Here is a 13031-nt window from a genome sequence, read left to right as displayed (position 1 = left end):
AGCCGCATCTTGTGTATTGCAGACCCATTAAAATCAATCTGCACTGCAATGTGGAGCGCCTGCGCCCATGTTTTGTGGGTCTATGATTTGTGGCCTGCAACACGGACCTGGTCGTCTGAATGGACCCTTAATGTGTATATTAACCTTGATTTAATTCTTGGAATGTTCCTGTTGGGTAAGGGCTATATACGGTCCCATGAGTTACACCACAACCCTCTATTTAAAAAAAAAAAAAAAGTGACAGGATATACACCAATCAACTGCAACATTCAAACTACCTGGCAGATATCTTGTAGGTCCTCCTGCCACAGCAACACAGATGCTCGATCACATTGAGAGCTGAACCTTGAACTCTTTGCACAAAGGCCACTGACATTAGGGAATACAGTTGCCATGAAGGGGTGTACTTAGTTTGTGACCATGTTTAGATAAGTGGTATGTGTCAAAGTAGCATCTACGTGAATGCCAGGACCCAAGGTTTCCCAGCAGATAAGTGTCCAGAGCATCACACTGCCTCCACCACCTTGTCGTCTTCCCATAGGGTAAGCCATGCACACTCACCTGATATAAAAGATGTGATTGACCAGACCACGCCACCTTCTTCCATTGCCTCCATAATTTAGTTCTGATGCCTATCTGCCAATTGTTGGGACTTTTGGTGGTGAACATGGTCAGCAGGAGCATTCTGGTCAGTCTGTGGTCTACAGCCCCATAGGCAGCAAGCTGGGATTCCCTGTGTTCAGTGGCTCTTTGTATTGGATTGGACCAGACTGGCTAGCCTTCGCTCCACACACACATTGAGCCTTGGGCATCCATGATCCTTGTCCTGGTTTACCAGCTGTCCTTCACTTTTGGTAGGTACTAACTGCTGTGTACCTGAAGCAGCACACAGGACCTGCTGATAGCCGTGCGGCTGCTGCGACGGATCCAAACATTTTTAACTTGAATGGGTCTGATCTGTCCACACCGCAATTTTTTTTTTAAAATAGAACAAGTTTGTAGTGCTTCCATGGCGTTCCGTGCCTCCATTCCGCACCAAGTGAATAGGTCCTCATCCGTGATGCGATGAGCACATGGGCGGTGCCTGCATATTGTGGACCCGCTGTTTGTGGGCTGCAATACGGTCAACGGCTGTGTGTGAGGCCTTAGAGGTACTCTCCTAGTTGCCTAGCCATCACAAAATCACTCCGTCCTGCTGTGTCTGTAGTAACACGCGTCTCTTCGTAATTATGTAAGGGCCAAGTTAGAGATGCATCAGATACGTGTCCGTCACCTTTATCTATGGAACACATAGCTTCTGTCTAGTATGATAAAAGACTGAGCTGCTTCCACCCAAAAAAAAAATAAAAAGGGAAAGGTTGGCGGTACTGGCCACTGCTGTGGGATGGGGGTTGGGGGCGGTGCATGATTTCCCATGACCCGTTCTCTACCATGATTTTAAACTGATGTAACTGCTCGGGCGTCATTGAGTCCATCAAACCGATCATGTTTAGCCCATAATGGTAGTTTGGGCTGCGTTGATACGCCGACTCCGCCCCTTCCCAGCGGCGAATCAAGTCAGCACCAAACTCCATTTGATGTCGGGCAAAACCTTCTAGAGCGTCTGAAACGACCTCTACAAGGTTCGCATAATCGGCTCGACTTGGCCTACCAGATCTCTGCCCGCTCACCAGGGCTCTTAAATTTTTGACGGAAACCTAAGAGCCTCTGTTGAGCGGAGGGACCCGGTAGAGGACCCGGATTAGCCTGAGCCGATGCATCAGGGACAGGAGGGCTGGCGCTGGCGATCTGTACTGGTTCCGCCTCAGGAGGTTGGTCAGGCTCCCAAGTGCTGCTGGCACTTCTGTAGAAAAAAAAAAAGGAAAGTTAGGAATTGTTCTTTAAATAAAACATCCATGTTCTATGCTATGTCTACCGTATAGCATAGGGGGCTGGCCAAAACAGGGGAGCCAAACGCTCTGTTGTCTCAGACAGCCCCTTACACTCAGACAGAGAGAACAGTGGTCCAGCTGACTGGGGGGGCCTGTCCAAAACAGGGGAGCCAAACGCTACCCTGTCTCAGACAGCCCCTTACACTCAGATGGAGAGAACAGTTGTCCATCTGACTGTGGGGGGCTGTCTAAAACAGGGGAGCCCCTTTACAATTTATTTTTTAAACAGTTGTTATAAATATTTACCTTTTTGGTGCCATAGCCTTTCGTAGGAACCCCAGGGCCGCCGTATGGATGTATGTGGCCCCTGAGGTTCCTCCGGGGCCTGACCCTCCTTGTTGTAATCCCTCCTGAAGCGGTCACGGATAGATCGTCAACGCGTTATAACCAGTTTGACTATGGAAAAAAACAATAAAAACTAAAATCAGCATGATGAAAGGAAAACAATAATATTTTAATTTATTAAAATGCATATTGTTTTACTTACCATATTTCTCCTGAGCCGCCGCATCTAGATCCCCCCAGGTCTCTAAAACTTCTGCAGAGATGTCCCTCCAGAGCCGCTGGGTATGGCGATAATCGGAGTGGTCCCATAACGCTGGACGCGCCTCCACCAGTCGGATGAGGAGCAGGTTATCGATGCTCGGAACCCCGAACTCCTCATCCTCCCTGGTGGAGCCTAGGGAACCCTGAAAAAAAAGGAAATACAAAATTTCATGTAAATCCTAATACAAAATGCTAATTAAAACTACTAAATTCAATACTTACACGTCTACGACTGCCACGATCATTCCCGCGGACTCTGGAGGCGACTGGGGGATCCTCGCTGGCGGCTCTAGGTGCAGATTGCTAATACAAATTTAAAAAAAATTTAGAAGACTGTACTTAAACCAATTTTTAAGAAATCTATATATACAGACGTGGACAAAATTGTTGGTACCCTTTGGTCAATGAAAGAAAAAGTCACAATGGTCACAGAAATAACTTTAATCTGACAAAAGTAATAATAAATTAAAATTCTATAAATGTTAACCAATGAAAGTCAGACATTGTTTTTCAACCATGCTTCAACAGAATTATGTAAAAAAATAAACTCATGAAACAGGCATGGACAAAAATGATGGTACCCCTAGAAAACACAGAACATAATGTGACCAAAGGGACATGTTAATTCAAGGTGTGTCCACTAATTAGCATCACAGGTGTCTACAACCTTGTAATCAGCCATTGGGCCTATATATATGGCTCCAGGTAATCACTGTGTTGTTTGGTGATATGGTGTGTACCACACTCGACATGGACCAGAGGAAGCAAAGGAAAGAGCTGTCTCAAGAGATCAGAAAGAAAATTATAGACAAGCATGTTAAAGGTAAAGGCTATAAGACCATCTCCAAGCAACTAGATGTTCCTGTGAGTACAGTTGCACATATTATTCATAAGTTTAAGATCCATGGGACTGTAGCCAACCTCCCTGGACGTGGCCGCAGGAGGAAAATTGATGACAAATCTAAGAGACGGATAATCCGAATGGTAACAAAAGAGCCTAGAAAGACTTCTAAAGAGATTCAAGGTGAACTTCATGCTCAAGGAACATCAGTGTCAGATCGCACCATCCGTCGTTGTTTGAGCCAAAGTGGACTACATGGGAGACGACCAAGGAGGACACCATTGTTGAAAACGAATCATAAAAAAGCAAGACTGGAATATGCCAAACTACATGTTGACAAGCCACAAAGCTTCTGGGAGAATGTCCTGTGGACAGATGAGACAAAAATCGAAGTTTTTGCCAAGGCACATCAGCTGTATGTTCACAGACGAAAAAATGAAGCATATCAAGAAAAGAACACTGTCCCTACTGTGAAACATGGAGGAGGCTCTGTTATGTTCTGGGGCTGCTTTGCTGCGTCTGGCACAGGGTGTCTTGAATCTGTGCAGGGTACAATGAAATCTCAAGACTATCAAGGAATTCTAGAGAGAAATGTACTAGCCAGTGTCAGAAAGCTTGGTCTCAGTCGCAGGTCATGGGTCTTGCAACAGGACAATGACCCAAAACACACCGCTAAAAACACCCAAGAATGGCTAAGAGGAAAAAATTGGACTATTCTAAAGTGGCCTTCTATGAGCCCTGACCTCAATCCTATTGAGCATCTTTGGAAGGAGCTGAAACATGCAGTCTGGAAAAGGCACCCTTCAAACCGGACACAACTGGAGCAGTTTGCTCATGAGGAGTGGGCCAAAATACCTGCTGAGAGGTGCAGATGTCTCATTGACAGTTACAGGAAGCGTTTGATTGCAGTGATTGCCTCAAAAGGTTGCGCAACAAAATATTAAGTTAGGGGTACCATCATTTTTGTCCATGCCTGTTTCACGAGTTTATTTTTTTACATAATTCTGTTGAAGCATGGTTGAAAAACAATGTCTGACTTTCATTGGTTAACATTTATAGAATTTTAATTTATTATTACTTTTGTCAGATTAAAGTTATTTCTGTGACCATTGTGACTTTTTCTTTCATTGACCAAAGGGTACCAACAATTTTGTCCACGTCTGTATATATATATATACATACATATACACTTACTTCTTGACAGCCCCGGTCCGGGCTTGGTCCACCTCCCCTGGACGCTGGTGAGCTGGCCCCGGCAGCCACTTCGGGAGAGCCCTCCGCAGAAGATGATGAAGAAATCTATAATAAGAGCACATACTGATTAATGCAACGAATCAAACAGTAAAAAGTCCAAGTGTTGATTTTATACTTATGGGCCACTGGATACGGCGGCGCCTTCTGGGTGGGTTACGCCAGTCTATGGTTGTCTTCTTTGATGACATCTGTACGCAACAGAATACCAGACAAAATGCAGATAACGTTAAAGGAACTTGTAGAGCACTATTTCCTCATATATCACCATTTTTTTTAGTTTTTTTTACTTACTTTTTAAAATATGGATATGGGCTTCCCCACCGCAGATGTCTCTTTCTTTTTTTTTTTTCTTTTTTTGGAACGACCCTAATAATAAAATGATTAAAAAGATTAATCCGACAGAAGCCATAATCCCCCCAAGTTACATAAACACCCCGAGAGACAGCAGCCCCGCATAGTGCCAGCAGCCCCCCACAATGACATCAGGCCCCCAGTTCCAAACAACTCTCCCACAGTGCCCTCAGCCCCCCCAATGCCAGCAGCCCCCACAGTTCCAGTCACAAACACCCCCGCAGTGCCAGCAAACTGCACAGTTCCAGCCACAAACACCACCGCACTGCCAGCAAACCGCACAGTTCCAGCCACAAACACCCCCGCAGTTCCAGCAAACCGCACTGTTCCAGCCACAAACACCCCCGCAGTGCCAGCAGCAACCACAGTTCCAGCCACACGCGCCCTCCCCCCCCGGTGCCAGAAGCCCCCCATAAAGGCAGCCCACACCACCAGTGCCAGCGGCTCCCATTGTTCCAGACACACCCACCCCTTCCCAAGTGCCAGCAGCCCCCCCACCCTAGAAATAGAGAGAGAGAGAGATAGATAGATAGATGGATAGATAGTAAAAAAAGAGAGAGAGACAAAACTTCATACACTTACCAGTCTCACCAAGTCGATTATCCAAAATGGCCGACGATGAGGGGGAGGGACAGATGAGGGGGAGGGACAGGAAGTTACTGGGCATGCGCAGAAACATGAACGTTTTCGAACGGATCCGTGTCAAAGCGGAGCCAGGACAGACGGATCCGTCCCCATTGACTTCCATTGTAACTATGAACGGATCCGTACGCCTCCGCACGGCCAGGCGGACACCAAAACGCTGCAAGCTGCGTTCGGGTGTCCGCCTGCTGAGCGGAACGGAGGCCAAACGCTGCCAGACTGATGCATTCTGAGTGGATCCTTATCCATTCAGAATGCATTGGGGCTGGACGGATCCGTTCGGGGCCGCTTGTGAGAGCCTTTGAACGGAACTCACAAGCGGAGCCCCGAACGCAAGTGTGAAAGTAGCCTCATCAGGGTGAGTACACTTAGGGCTATTGTACGAGGCCTCGTCCAGGTAAAATCACCAGGTATGGCCGACATAAGTTTGAGAGCTTACCGTAGCCAGGGTTGTGGTGGACCATATAGTTTTTCTTGCATTTTAAGGGCTAAGGCACTTGACCTCTCCATGTTTTGCTGTCCACATCTTTTGTGGCCCCATTGAAATGAAAGCATGAGGCCTTACACTGGGGAAAAAACTAAAACGTTGACTTTTTTTTTTTATGTTTGTCATATTCTGATTCCCATAACTTTTTTTTTTTTAATAGTTCTGTCTACTGAGCTGTGTGGGGGCTTTATCGATACTATTTTAGTGTGTGTGACTTTTTTATGACATTTTATTATTTATTTTTTTTGGTAAGAGAAGCGACCATTCAAAATCGACTAATTTGATATTTTTACGCCATTCGTTGTATGGTATAAATATTTTTATATTTTATAGTATGGGCGTTTTTCGGGCGCAGCAACGCCCATGTTTTTTTTATTTTTATTTATTGTAGGGAAAGGGGGGGATTATTTAAATAAATAAATTAATTAATTTTTAACTTTTGTTAACTTTTTTGTAGCCCTTCTAGGAAGCTACAATATACAGTACTCAGATTTTATACAGCTTATACGGTATTTCCATAAAACTACAGTATAAACTCTAATTGCTGTTATCCTATGTTGGCCAGCCACCTGCTGGCCAACATAGGAACTGCAGCTCAGAGAGAGAGAAAGAGAGACTCACCATATTAGAATAAATGACCAGCTTCCCCATTTGCCGCACGGGGGAGCCAGTCTTAACCCGGAAGCGCGCAATTCCACTTTTTCCACCATTTAGATACTGTGGTCATGCGTAAGGTGCTGATGTGTGTGGGAATATATATCTATCTATCTATCAGGCGGTTAGGAACGGGTCACTGCAGTGTTACTGCAGCAGCCAGTTACAGTCTATGGGGCTATTTACATGGACACCTAACAGCCATTTATTTTAGCGTCTATACAGGCAGTGATTCGCCCAGTGAAAAGTGGCCATCAAAAAGTAGGGCATGTTCTATTTGTGTCAGTTTTCACAGCCAAATGCACCCTATTGAAATCAACTGGCCTGTTTTTAATGGCCTTATAGACAGGAGTGCACCTGTGACGAATACCATGCCTGGTGCCCGCTTGACGTGACCTACGTTGAGCTCACGAGACGCAGTATGGTCACTTGTTACCAAAGTGTGATGTTACGCCCTCCAGAGGAGCAGCTAAGGTCAGTCTTGGTACAGTTTACACAGACGCCTCCTGTACACGCGGGCCAAGAGAGGCAACAAGCTGAGAGAGCCTCTTCACTGCCGCAGTGAAACAGCGCGTTCTCAGCCCGGGAAATCTGCCACCAGCTCTCGTTTGATATAGGCCCGGTCCGCTAACGAGATTATATAGGGTTAGAAACCAACCCGCGGTGGCTTATAACTAGGCCGAAACACGGACTTGGGGATTAGTGATCGAGATACAAGATAGCACAAGATTAAATATATATTTAATCGCTGTAAGGGCACACTAGATATAACACAATATACACAGTGGTCTGAGGTTACAGATACAGGTTATATGGGTACAACAGGGTTAAGCAGAGTAAAAGTCAGTTACCGGGAAGATGAAAGGTTCCTTATGAGGGTGGAATAGTCCTTGGCTGCAGTCACGTGGGGGCAGTGATGTCAGCTGGTTCCTGGTCTCTCCAAACACATTGGCACGATGTGACCCCTTTCAGAAAAGACACCGCCCGCTGGCTTGCATAGGGTTATGACCTGTAGCCGGCCGCTCCCCTCCCCGCCTATGGGTAGGGTCCACTCTTCCTTCTCTGGTGCTGGCCAAAAATGACCGATAAAACCCCCTTAGGGCTCATAGCCCCAGACCAGAATGTTGCAGGAAGATGGTTCCAGGCTCAATTGATCCGCCTGGGTTCCGGCTACAACTAGAGTCCAAGCATGGTACCGTTATTTGGTTTCTGTGGAGAGATATGTATATCTTCCCTCCCGGGCATCCTGGCATTAAGCCAGGACCACGTGGATGTTTGGCTTTGCACCAGGATCGCAAAAAGATAAACTAATTATGCCTGGGATGGACGGACGATTCATAATTCCTTATGAAATCTAGGTGCTAACATGTCTGGGAGGTATCATTGGGCAAGAGCTGAGACCCCCTGCTGGGGGTTTTCCTGCAGGATTAGTTTGCCTCCAACCTGGCTGGTTGAGGTGTGACTATCCACCTGGGGCCTCCTTGAAGCCTGGACCCCTGGGGCTTTCTCCTTTTGCTAGCTGACGGCAGATGGCTGTGGGGTGAGAACATATTTTGCATGTACACTGACTCGGTACATGCCAAAAGGTGAAATAAATGATAATCCATATTCCTCACAGCACCCATTTAATGGCCGTTAAAAACAGCTATAAGGGTTTTCAGGAATTAAAATAAAAACAATTCTTCATCCACTTGAGTGAGCAGGGGCACTTGCTCCTCAAACCCTTGCAATTCACTGAGTGCAGCAGGACCTGTGCTCCAGTGTTGTAAGGTCACATGACGCTGGGAACATCAGGTCCTGCTGCATCCAGTGAATAGTGAGGGTTCGAGGACCAGATGTCCTCAAACGTTCAAGTGGATGAGGTGAGTATTTTAATTTAATGTCTACACAGATATAATGAATGGGAGCACAACTGATCACCTAAGGATTGCTATCAAAACAGTGCGGTCTGACACCCCGCACCCCCACTGATCAGCTGCTCTGCAGCAGCTCCAGACTAGATAGCTCCATCTGTTGTGCAATGGATGGAGCAACTGCAGAACAGCGGATCTGTGGAGGACCTGGGTGTGTAGGACCCCCACCAGTGTTCATATACCGACGCCTACCCTGAGCATAGGCCATCACTGGTACAAGAGGTGACCACCCCTTTAAACTTTAAACTTTGGTGGTCACCCCTTAGTGACCACCAAATACGCCTTTTTATGGCGCTCACTAAGGGGCTTCTTTACAGCAGCCTAGTCTAAGCACAGCACGGGTCTCACATGACAGCCAGGCTCCTGCTCTATCGGCCTGATCCCGGCCATTTAACCCCTTAGATAGTGTGGTCAAGTGACCATGGAATTGATTTTAAAGGGAAAGGGCCCCCTCTGTCAGGCATTGGCACTGCCGCATAAAAAAAAAAATGCTTTTCAATTAAAAAAATTCCCCTCCACATATTTGGTATCTCCGCATCCGTAATGACCCAAGCTATACAATTATCCCATCATTTATCCAGCACGGTAAACACCGTAACAAAAAAAAAGCCTGAATTGCTGTTTTATTTGCTTCTTCACCACCAAAAAAATTTAATAAAAAGGTTTCAAAATGTGGGGATTAAGCAACATTTCGGGTAGTTTCACACTTGTTTTAGGATAAACACAGCTTTTTTTTATTGCAACTTTTTTCAATTTTTTTTTTAATGGCGGTGGGTGAAAAACAGTGTGGCCAAATGTACGGTGAAAGTCAATAATGAAATATAGTCATTATTTTTTTTTGTGGGGTTTGATATTTCTAAAGATGAAACAAATTACAGCCCAAGACGTTTTTGTTAATCGTGCCGCACTGGTCAGGTTCACGGGTCACTATAACAGCACTCCTTCTTCTGTAACATACCTCCCAACTTTTTGGACGGTCAAAGGGAGGGGACACTTATGGTTCATTGTGTGAAAGTCCATTTTTCCTGTATAATTATACACTTTAGGCTACATGCACATGACCGTGCTATGTTTTGCGGATCTGTGTGCGTTACGGAACGGACGACTCATTATAGAACTGCCTAAAACGGACACAAATAGGACATGTTCTATTTTTTTTTTTTTTTTTTTTTGCGGGGCCACGAAACAGAGCAAGGGATGTAGACAACACACGGTGTGCTCTCCGCATCTTTTGCAGCCCCATTAAAGTGAACGGGTCCGCATCCGAGCCGCCTCATGCACACGACCCAGTGTGCATGAGGCCTTAATAGTTTTATTTTACACAGTAGTGCAACACTTATCTGAATACATTCCTCCCAACTTTTGAAAATCACAGAGGGACAATATGTGCGCTGTGCATCACGGCAATGTTTTCATAATAGGCCACGCCTCTAACTCCGCCCAAAGCATAATTACTGACTCCGTCAGAACTACAGCAGCTGGGGATCAATAAGGTGAGCGTAAGGCCCCTTTCACACGGGCAAGAATTTCGCGCGGGTGCAATGCGTGAGGTGAACGCATTGCACCCGCACTGAATCCGGACCCATTCACTTCAATGGGGCTGTGCACATGAGCGGTGATTTTCACGCATCACTTGTGCGTTGCGTGAAAATCACAGAATGTTCTATAGTCTGCATTTTTCACGCAACGCAGGCCCCATACAAAATGAATGGGTCTGCGTGAAAATCGCAAGCAAAAAAAAAACACGTAACTCACCTCATCCACTTGATCGCGCAGCCGGCATCGTCTTCTTTAAGGACCTGCAAAAGGACCTTTGATCACGTAATCGCGCTCACCACATGGTGATGTCAGCGCAGGTCCTGCTGAATGAAGATAGAAGGATCTTCTATTTTCATTTAGCAGGGCCTGCGCTGACGTCACAGCGCGCTCCACGTGGTGAGCGCGATTATGTCATCAAAGGTCCTTTTACAGGTCCTGAAAGAAGACGATGCCGGCTGCGCGATCAAGTGGATGAGGTTAGTTATGTTTTTTTTAACCCCTCAAGCCACATTTTAGTAAGCATTCTGTATTAAACAATGCTATTATTTTCCATTATAACCATAAGCGAAAATAAAACGAATAGAACACCTAAACCAAACCCGAACTTCAGTGAAGAAGTCTGGGTTCGGGTCTGGGTTCCACAGTCAGTTTTTTCTCATGCGTGTGCAAAACGCATCGCATTTGCGTGGAAAAAAGATCGGAACGCAATGAAAACTGACTGCAATTTTGTGCCTACTCGCGTGGGTTTCCCACACTGCATCCGGAGCAAATCCGGGACACCCGTGTGAAAGAGGCCTAAGTTCCTTAATTTTTTTTTTACAGCATGTGGAGCCCCCGGGACAATATTTTTCTTGCGCTTCAATGTCCATTTAAATATTTGCACATAAATCATCAGATTAGAGACATTTTAAGGTCCAAATTGCACCAAATAATGAAGTTGTGGTGTAATCTACAGGTAGACACCATACAGATAGTTTAGTACGGAGCAATTTATTAATGCACATTTATGTATTAATTCCCCAGGTCAAAAAGAGGGACACTGCTCTAAGTATTACACCCGGTAATATCAATGAGCTCCAGTCTTCTGCTCTACTCCCCCACAGGGCAGGGAACTACAACTCCCACAATCCCTCCGCCCAACACAGCCGCATGGCATCTCCTCAGCTTCCGCTACCACGAGCAGCCTATAGGAAGTAAATCTGCTACGCTAAAGGTCCCCGCCCATCGTCTTGTCCAATCATCGTGGACTGGTGCTTGATTGACTTCTACAGTAGCCAACCAGACTGTTCCGTAGCAGAAGTGTACAAGAAGCGGGCAAGCGTGCGTTTGACAGAAAAGGGGCCTACATTTCCCGGTGGAAGCTGCTCAGCGGCCGTGCGGGGACGGACAGGAGCCGCTATTCCAGGTTTGTTATGGATGCATATAGGATATCCAGTTTTATGTGCGGACGGTGTGTACATACGCCTGTAGTACTTGCCGTGACACTATCCTTTATGTGAGTAATGCCATTTACTGGTCCTCCATGAGATGTGTAAGAATTGCGCCCCCTAGAAGGAAAAAAGGCCGTGTCTGGAATGAGCCCACGCTGCCCGCGGTCATTCCCGTGTCACGTGAGGACACGGACTTACCGTATTTTTATCGGGCCGTGCACACATCCGTTTTAGTAGCGTCTGTTTTTATGACTCTTATTCCTGTTAGAAGTTATCAATGGATTGCCATCAGTTTGCAATGAAGGTCCAGCTGGGTGTTACTAGTTGGGGGTCTTTACTCTGGCAGCACTGATTGGATAGTGTCGGACTGTGCAGGCCCCCCAACTGGTAATGCCAAGCTGGACCTTCATTGCAGACTGCTAGTTATTCATTCATAACTTCTAGCAGGAATAATAAAGGAACGGCACAACGCAGAGCCACAAGACTAGATGCTGCATTATTGTTATTACATGGGGAATGCAAGTAGTTACTAAAGCAGGCGTCAGGCCCTACCGCTATTACAGCTTCCATAGACTTCTATGTATGCCTCCGATTGCGGACAAAATAGGACTGTATATTTTTATTTTTTTGTGGAACTACGGATGCGGACCGCACACAGTGTGCTGTCTGCATCTTTTGCGGCCCCGTTGGAATGAATGGGTCTGCAGAGTTGCGGAATGGGTGCGGACCCATTCATACAGCTGTCTGGATGGGCCCTAAGACTAAAGTTTGTTACACCGGCATTAGTAGAAAGAGAGAAAGGGAGGGGGGGGGGGGGGGGAGAGAAGCAGTTGGACCATTAAAGGGGTTGTCCAGTTTCATGATATACCTGTTCTCAGGATGGTCCAACTCCTGAACCTCTTGCTGATCAGCTGTTTGTGACTGTGGCGAAGATGCAGAGTGATTCCAGCTTTTTGTCCCATTCACTTGGGTGAGCGGGGAAGCTGTGGTTACTAGAGCCACCGCTACAAAGTAGAGGATGTGCAGGTAAGCAAAGTGGACACAAATAGCTGATCGTCAAGGGGTGTCGGGTGTCGGACCCCCGCCTATCTAATCTTGATGACCTATCCTGAGGATAGGTCTCTAATATAATGAATCTAAACAACCCCTTTAAGACGCCCGCTTGTTGCACTTCAGCCTAGCCGTCTGCCACAGACTGAGCTCGGCCCAACAGAATATAGCAATAACTTACAGTACTTGTTGACCCTTACGCTAAGCTCCACCCACGTATTTTTTTGGGAAAGTGCCACGGACGGCAAATTGAAGCGTTTTGTGCTAAAACGTTTGACTCTTCTTTGCCAGGAAATGGCATACAGATGCGTTAATTTCCTCCAGGCCATACCGTGGCACAGAGGGGCTGCCGCCCTGTGGTCTGAAGACGAGGGGGCTCCGTGCAGCCTCTCT

The 13031-nt window shown here is 46.3% G+C and overlaps 1 protein-coding gene across 4 annotated transcripts in view; it reads left to right on the top strand.

The window, feature by feature from the left end:
- Positions 1–11433: 11433 nt before the first annotated feature.
- The window catches only part of TRMT1L (tRNA methyltransferase 1 like), a 44677-nt gene continuing 43079 nt past the window's right edge, over positions 11434–13031 (top strand). For all 4 annotated transcript variants that reach the window (XM_044296964.1, XM_044296962.1, XM_044296963.1 and 1 more), the window contains exon 1: positions 11434–11563. The gene's annotated coding sequence lies outside the window, so the exon portion shown is untranslated. The remainder of the gene's footprint in view (positions 11564–13031) is intronic.

This window comes from Bufo gargarizans, chromosome 6, assembly GCF_014858855.1.
Source record: "Bufo gargarizans isolate SCDJY-AF-19 chromosome 6, ASM1485885v1, whole genome shotgun sequence".
In the NCBI taxonomy this organism is placed as follows: domain Eukaryota; kingdom Metazoa; phylum Chordata; class Amphibia; order Anura; family Bufonidae; genus Bufo; species Bufo gargarizans.
This window is presented reverse-complemented; position numbering and strand designations above follow the sequence as displayed.